This window comes from Haliotis asinina, chromosome 12, assembly GCF_037392515.1.
Source record: "Haliotis asinina isolate JCU_RB_2024 chromosome 12, JCU_Hal_asi_v2, whole genome shotgun sequence".
Classification (NCBI taxonomy): domain Eukaryota; kingdom Metazoa; phylum Mollusca; class Gastropoda; order Lepetellida; family Haliotidae; genus Haliotis; species Haliotis asinina.
This window is the reverse complement of record NC_090291.1, coordinates 46,302,531-46,310,834: the sequence shown is the minus strand read 5'-3', so window position 1 is coordinate 46,310,834 and position 8,304 is coordinate 46,302,531.

Genomic DNA, 8,304 nt, shown 5'->3' with positions numbered 1-8,304 from the left:
TCAAACGTTAGAAAGAGAAAGTGATAAGCACCATAGCTAGATATCCTGAGGCTAATTTTTAATAGTTTAAATAATGCGAAGTTCAACTATAACATATAATAAAAGAGATTTCGCTAGATGAAATCGTTTCTGCGTGCACCCCATATTCAACGGTACCTAATGGAGAGCGCCATCATCACTGATAATTACCAGAAGGTCTCTTCTGTACATGGCATCCAAAAAGCTCCCACGAAAAAAGCACATGTCATTATTCCGTGCACCATATCTCTGACAAGTTGATCTTACTAAGCTCACCATGATGTACGTTGGCTGTGCGATTTTGGCAGCTTCTTGTTCCACTGAGACTCACATTAGCAGAGAAGTAGATGTGGCGGAGAAAATAGCAATTCTACGAGCACATCTTCAGTGATTGAAGTCGACGTAAAATATATTTCACATTGCCAGCATTGGGGCTCCTTTCCCGAAGTAACCTTTACTGAGGTTAGCTTTAACAACAATTCTTTATTATTAATTCTTTGCACCGGGGTTACCTTAGTGCCGTACGACCACCTTAGTGCTACGTGAATGGAAGCCATTTACGTTTCACATATTCATGTTCAAGAAAAGCAATGCTTCATAAGATGGGCTTCACATGCTTTCACAGAAGGCGCAGGGTGTCAATACGTCGGGCGTCACCCAGAGCTCATGCTATACCTAATCAAAACCAACTTGAATGTAATGGAAATGATTTTATTAAAATCACTCATCCTTAACTGACAGTACAAAATTAAATCTATGAGTGAGTGAGTTTGGTTTTACGCCGCACACAGCAACATTCCAGCTATATGGCGGCGGTTAAATCTAATCTAACAGTATCACTTGGTAACAGTCTTTTTCAATACTCCAACGATTTTATAATTTTATTCTGAACGCATATGTTTCTTACATTTTAAATGCGTAACTGCTACGCAACATTTATTTATCTATGCGTAATTTTCTGTGCGTATTTTACCCGGATACGCGGCTTATATGAGCCTCTGCCCAGTTAACGACCGTGTCCGAACGTTTGATAGAGAAAGTATTTGGTTCCATATTGGTCCTCCGGATCAGAATAATATCCCAAATTAAAGAAACCTTCAGATGTAATCACATTCATGTTTAAGAAACTTGAATGTAAACGTAAATTATGAAAGAAAAATTGAAGTTGAATATTTATGAGCTTTCTTGTATAGGACATTCAGTGTATGGGTAAGGCTAACATGATTTGAAAAGTTTGATTTTTTTGGATATTAATTAGTCATGGAACCAAATTTATTCTGTAGGGAGACGTAGGGATGATGTATTTCTAGTATCTGCTTTGAACTGAACGGTACTGGATGTAGGGCGTTTTATAAATTGTGTTTTAGACTCAAGCACGACACTCCAAAAACTGAGTCTGAAGCTAACAGTACCGGGCACTGCAACAGCTTGTACTTTAAAATCTAAGGCTCTGACTGAATCTGCAGGATCATTTTGTTCAAGTCAGCTCATGAAAAACAGAATATACCACAATGGTCACAGTTTCGAACAGTTAGCGAGCCCTCTGAGAGAGACGTTTTCATTTGTTAAAGACTGGTGTCGACACTTATATGCGCAAAGCGTGAAATACCAGGAAGTGAAACTAAGTCATCGTAACATGATTATTCACGAACGTTAATAATGGAGAAAAAAGGGAAAAATTGCATTTGTTTAAAGACAGGTAAGTGCCCAGTTTGCCCTCTTCAAGTTCAACCAAGGTACTTAGAAAGTAATGAGAAACCAGTGAGTTACTTCCCTTAGACCGGGTCTAATCTACAGCGAGGCGTTGTGTCTTTCTGTTGTTTGCCTTTATGGAGCAATTGTTGTATAAGTAATCGATTCATTCTTCTGTTAGATCCATCTCAAATACTTCCCGGTCACAGTGGTTTGCAGTTTTGGATGGTGTCGCGGGTCAAGTCACTCCAACGAGTTACGCCCCTTAGACCGCGTTACTGGATCTGACTGTGGCTGGATGTGTCTAAATTGCTAACAGCTGAAGGGATGGTGTAAATGCAGCTATGACCCATGCATGAAGTCATTGTAATGTAAATCACCCATGGTAGGTAGGTGATCTACCTACAGTTGTTGGCGATCTATAGCCCATTTTTACACTGTTCGGTCCGAATGTGAAATTTAGTTTTAGAGAGAGACGCTAGTTTTGCTTGTAAAAATACTGCGATATTCTTGCTGATTTTACTGTGTTTTGTTGGCAGTTTTGTTGGTGTTTTAGTCACGGTATGAATGAAATGTTGCCGATGTAACTGTAAATTTTAACTCACTCACTCTTTCCTGGGATTGGAAGCTCTGCCAAAGTGGAATTAAACCACTCGCAGGCATGTAAGTGTGCTTCTTCTGCATGCACTCACCCATTATATATATATACACACACACACACGCGCGCACACACGTGTGTGTGTGTGTGTGTGTGTGTGTGTGTGTGTGTGTGTGTGTGTGTGAGAGAGATATAATTCTCCAAATGCCATGAGAGATATTAATATATGAATCGGTTTAGTTTGACAATAGTCCAGCAATATCACATCGGGTACCACCAAAGATGGGCTTCACACATTGTACCCATGTGGGGAATCGAACGCGGGTCTTCAGCGTGACGAGCGAACGTTTTAACCACTGGGCTACCCCACCGCCCCATGTATGAGTGGCCATGTGCTTTGTGCCTCTATAGAAAGCCGTTGACATATTAAAATCGTTGACATGTTAAAAATATATAGCTCCGTAAATGGGTAGATCTGTGTCCAGGTGGCAACTGTGTTGAAACAACTTGTTGAAGAACCGCCGGCTAGTGGTTTGACTATTGTAGAATTCTGTGACATTTCGAAACCTTTGAGGGCCAGTCAGTTGTTTGATTAACAAGTCCTGGATAATTATTGGTAGTAATATCGATCTTGATTTACCTCTTGCCCAGCCAACTGAAACGTGTAAGCTAACGTAGATAGCTATAATGGGTGAAATTTATAGATGTCAGTTGAGTGAATGACAAAATATACTCCTTATTGTTCCTCATGTCACAGAAGTTCATATCCATAATTTTCACCAGATATCACTCCGAAAATTCGTTCTACGACTTTGTGGTTCACTTTGATATAAAAGTTTATTTTACTTTTTCACACTTCATTGTCTCATATCGTCTTTAGTTCTTTGCTGGGGTAAGTTGTATATTATATCAGACATGAATAAAAAACAATCCATGAAATTATTAATTTATGAAATTCAGTGGTGCATATTTTCTCTTTAGGAATTCTACAACGGTGCGCCCTCATCCGTTTCATCCTTAAACGTGTTATTATACGTTATGGCTAAATTTCACAATTATCGCCAACAGCTGACTGGATGGTGTAAATCCAGCTGGGGTCCATGCAGGCAGTACAGTACTGTAAGTCTCCAAGTTCCTAGCATGGTGATCTACCTTCGGTTGCTCGAGATCTGTAACCAGTCTGGATCTTTGTAGAAGTCTACTTTTCTTAATCTGTGATATTTTAGTTGTTTTTGCTACCCTTTGTCAACAGTTTGTTTATATATTTAAATCTTTATGTCACGTATTTAGACCTTCACGGTATTCTATTCACGGTATGTCTGAAATACTGAAGATGTGACTTTAAATTTTAACTCAGTCACATAGAACCTTAAATCTTCCTAATATGAGTTTCGTCAGAAACTTAAATGAATGTATCACAAAAGGTGTCATAGCTAAAAAGGCATGAAAATATAAGCTTTCCCTTAATCACAAGAAACTGTGATATTTTACGGGGACTTCAATATTTAGATGTACAACAAGAATCAAAAACTGAAAAATCTGACAGCAAATGATCTTGTTGTATATGTTTCATATTTCCTGATAACCAAAATGTAAAAAAGAGAAAGAAATAATTAAGACAGGTCTCCTTGTTCTGTTCCATAGGCAGATTTCCTATAGCCGCTCTAAACAGGCAAAATAATTCAAAATCAAAGTTTAGGATTTAAATTTTTTTCCGTTCCACAGGGGAAGTCCTGTAAGGCAGTAAGCCCCCCAATCATGGCGCTCAGTTGCCTACAATCTGTAGCCCGGTTTTAAATTGTTTTGCTCAAAATGGAAATGGAATTTTGAGCATAGATGCAAGTTTTGTATTTCTTCCTGTCCTTCCTCGACGGGTTTATATCATTTAACTGTATTCTTTTTAGGAATCTGTAACTTGTCCCATCACGATATGGCTGAATCATTGCCGATGAAACTTAAAATCTCACTCACTCATGATTTTTCTGGTGTAAATATGAACACATCAATGTATGCTATCACCAAAAAGAAACGCACAGGCAATTTGTACTTTTAAAAATCCATTAATTACCTATTGTGTTCAAGCAATCATTAAAATATGTAACAGAAGTGTTGATAACATAATCATACACAATTGCACAAGTAAAATGAAATGTTGATTTTGATGAGATTTCTTACAACAATTAGAAAGGCATCGCCACAACGCAACAGAAATCACCTTCCAGTTGAATTTGTGCAGCAAAAAACATTCACTGTCTGGCAATAAAAATTCAGATTACTTTCAGAAACTGGCATTCGTTTGAACGTCAAATCACTACGTAACGTCTTGACTCTGCGACACGGAACATCGCCAATGAAAGAATACATGCTGGAGATTAACAATCATCCGTTGCAAGGCGTCGGAATGTTAGCAAGATATCATGGCTTGCAGCTCGTCGCATATAAATACAGGTAAAACAAATCACCGTCCCCGTACAGGCAGACCTTGAGTTACCACTGCAGCCCAAGACCGGTACATCCGGGTACTACAGTTGCGTGATCGTACTGACACGGGTGGGAGCACAGCGGCCAGGGTGCATGGACTTCGGGGGATATCAGGTCAAACTGTACGTAACAGGTTGAAAGAGATTTGTCTGAGAGCCAGGATACCCGACGTCGGGATCGTGCTACGTCGTCACCATCGCGCTCAACGTCTCCGTTATCTAAAAATATCCACTTGGTTGTATAGACATTACCTTCTTCTAAACTGAACTAAAGACTATTTTTGGACCAGTTATACATGTTTGAAAATACATTTTCGCAACAGATTTCTTGTCTATGCGTTTCTTGCTTTTGATAGTATATTTGATATTTTTTCACATTCTTTTATTGCCAACCGACCAATCGACCCAAATTAAGATCACAGTCGCTACGTGAAACACATACAAATTCTGTTATTAGTACCTATAAATGATAGTGATGAGTGAGCGCCGTCACGTCATTAGCAGTGTGTTGATAGAACCGATAAATCCCTTCACTGTGACGTATCTAGTACATACAGAGTATGCTGTACCTGATAATAAGAATTTGTTCAGAAATCACTGATTGTGACGACACCGGGTGCTAGTTTAAAGGCAGCGTATCATGCTTTGTTGGTGGTACCCATTAAAAACACATGCGACGACATGTCAATTTTTCATCAAAACTACACAATGGTCCTTGGAAGGGCTACATGCTTGTCGTATGAGGCGACTAATTGGATCGGGCCATCGTATCCCAATTACGCAGGTCAAAGCTCATGGTGTTGATCACTGGATTATCTGGTGTAGACTCGATTATTTACAGCCATGTAACTAGAATATTGGTGAGTGCGGCGCCAAACAATAACCCAACCAGTCATGCAAGGTCCAAGAGTTGACCTGTGTTTTCCTTAATGCACACACTTGCATTTAGGACAGTCTGACCGACTTGTTTTGTGGACTAAGACTATTCAAAACACACTAGTACTTGTTATTATTTATACAAATGTCTTCCGTGACGATCACAAAATAAAGTCTTAACTATTGTGAAGATTCAATAGTGAGTGAGTTCAGGTTTAGGCAGTCTTCAGCACTGTTCCATAGAGAAACCAAAAATCAGCTTCACACATTGTACCCATGTGGGGAACCGAACCCGGGTCTTCGGCTTAACGAGTGAAAGCTTTACGGAGTAGGCTACCCCATCGCCTTGAATAAGGTCGTATAGCAAACCTTTTTCACTTTTATTAAGATATTAAAGATATCCTGAATTGTTTTTAAAATATCCTGAATTGAATTGAAGAGATCTTGAATTGAATTGAAGAGATTTCGGGTCTTCGGCTTAACGAATAAAAGCTTTAAGGAGTAGGCTGCCCCATCGCCTTGAGTAAGGTCGTATGGCAAACCGTTTCGACTTTTATTAAGATATTAAAGATATCCTGAATTGTTTTAAAGATATCCTGAATTGAATTGAAGAGATCTTGAATTGAGATAATCATAGATATCTGTATCTGTAAAACAATTGTAGATATCAGTAATAGCAAGAATTGAAGATATCTACAATTGAATTAAAGATATCTCTAATTGAACTGAAGATATCTGTAATACATTTGTGGATATGTACCAATCATTTCAAGATAACTAGAACTGAATTCAAGATATCTTGAATTAATTTATATTACAGTCGTTATGTAATAGTGTTATACTATGATCGTAATTGTTTTGCATAGATCTTCATAACATTTAGAGATATCACGAAATATGTTCTTGATATCTCTATAACTTTTTGAGATACCAGTAATTTATTTTGGATATGCAAAATTAATTAGAGATATCTTCAATAGTTTACAGATATCTTTAAACATAATGTAGATATCTTTAAAACATTTGAAGATATCTGAAATTCCTTAATAAATGTGAAAATGGCTTGCCATAAGGTCGTGGAGTGTGTGGGTGATGAATTGGACAGTTACTTCGTGTTCATCCAACACACTGGGTAACGTGCTGTCTCATGTAAGCAATTACAGTCGCAGATGTTAAGTAGTGAAAATTCAGTAATCACTTAAAAATTAATTTCGCTTGGTTTGGTGTCTTTGGTAGCAAATTCCAACTCATCCGATCCCATAAAAATTCAAGATAAGAAACACCGTGATTTAAGTTCATATCTGGAAAGCTGACAAATTTAAATTGAACTGTTTTAAATGGCATGTTTCAGTCGTTTATGTTAATATGTAGGCATTCGGAAATACAACAAATGAATATTTTATGGATTCTGTTAACTAGGAAATATGGTAAATCAAATTGACTTCGAAAATTATCCATGTATTTTTTGAGCTGTTAAACATACTCACATATACTCTTGCAAGATTACTCATTTGAACATTCCCATTCAATATTATAGTATATTTTGATAATTACCCTCGTATGATCATTCCTATAAATATTTACCGAATCTTCGATACCGACAATCAATACTTTCGGGTTTATCAAAGAATTACCCTCAATTTAACATCCCTTTCAAGACTTCACATGCACCCGGGTCATTCAATACCAATCCTAAAGAAGCTGGTATCGATAGAATAGGTAACAACATTGCTGACCATATCAAGGGTTGACCGTAATGAATGCCAGTGCCAGTTCTCATTTAAATCTCAATATAATGATAATGATACAAACCGTTTTGTATATTGCATATGTTTTGTGTCTCAGTGTCGTGCTAGTTATAATCGCAACAACACGAGCCGAGCGATATGAAGCAGCAGAGCGCCCATGTTTTCCTCTCTTCCAAATTTAGATCAAAAACACTCTGAGATGGCTAGGCAAATATGACCAAAGACTAGAAAGGCCTTTTCCCTAGTTTCAACTAATTTCACTATGTATGGCCCGAGTATTCAAACATACGTTTGTCTGTTCTTCAAGAAATCCTGGAACCCACATTCCAAAACAAGAACCCAATTTCCGGAAGTCTCGGCGCCATGTTTGAAGGGTCTCGCCTCTTTCACGCCAGGAAGACAATAATATGTATCTCAGGAAATTGTCGCAACAACTTCGGAGGAAATTAAACGCCCGAACAGTTGTTAGAACTTGCCTTTTTATTACTTTGAAAATGTTTAGAAGAAACTGAGTCAGATTTCAAAAGAGGCCCTATTTGGGTTGCGAAAGGTAGCAGTTGCGACTGTACACTCAAAATGACCCCATACCAACTTGAACGAAATGCTATAACTATTATTAAACCACATGCAGACACAAAAGCATCAAAGAATCATTTTAAAATTGATGAAACGTTTATGTTCATAATATTTAACGTAAACTTGAAAGTGTTTATGATATCCAAGAAAACAGGTTGGTTCTCTAATCGATTTTTCAACTTTGGCGAGAAACCCCTCTTCTCAGATCTATTCTTCCTCCCCAGAAGTAGACACTGGTTTGAAATCAATCAAACTGCTGCATTATAATTCCATAGTTTTAAGAGATAACACTGTGATGAATTCCATCAATTAACAA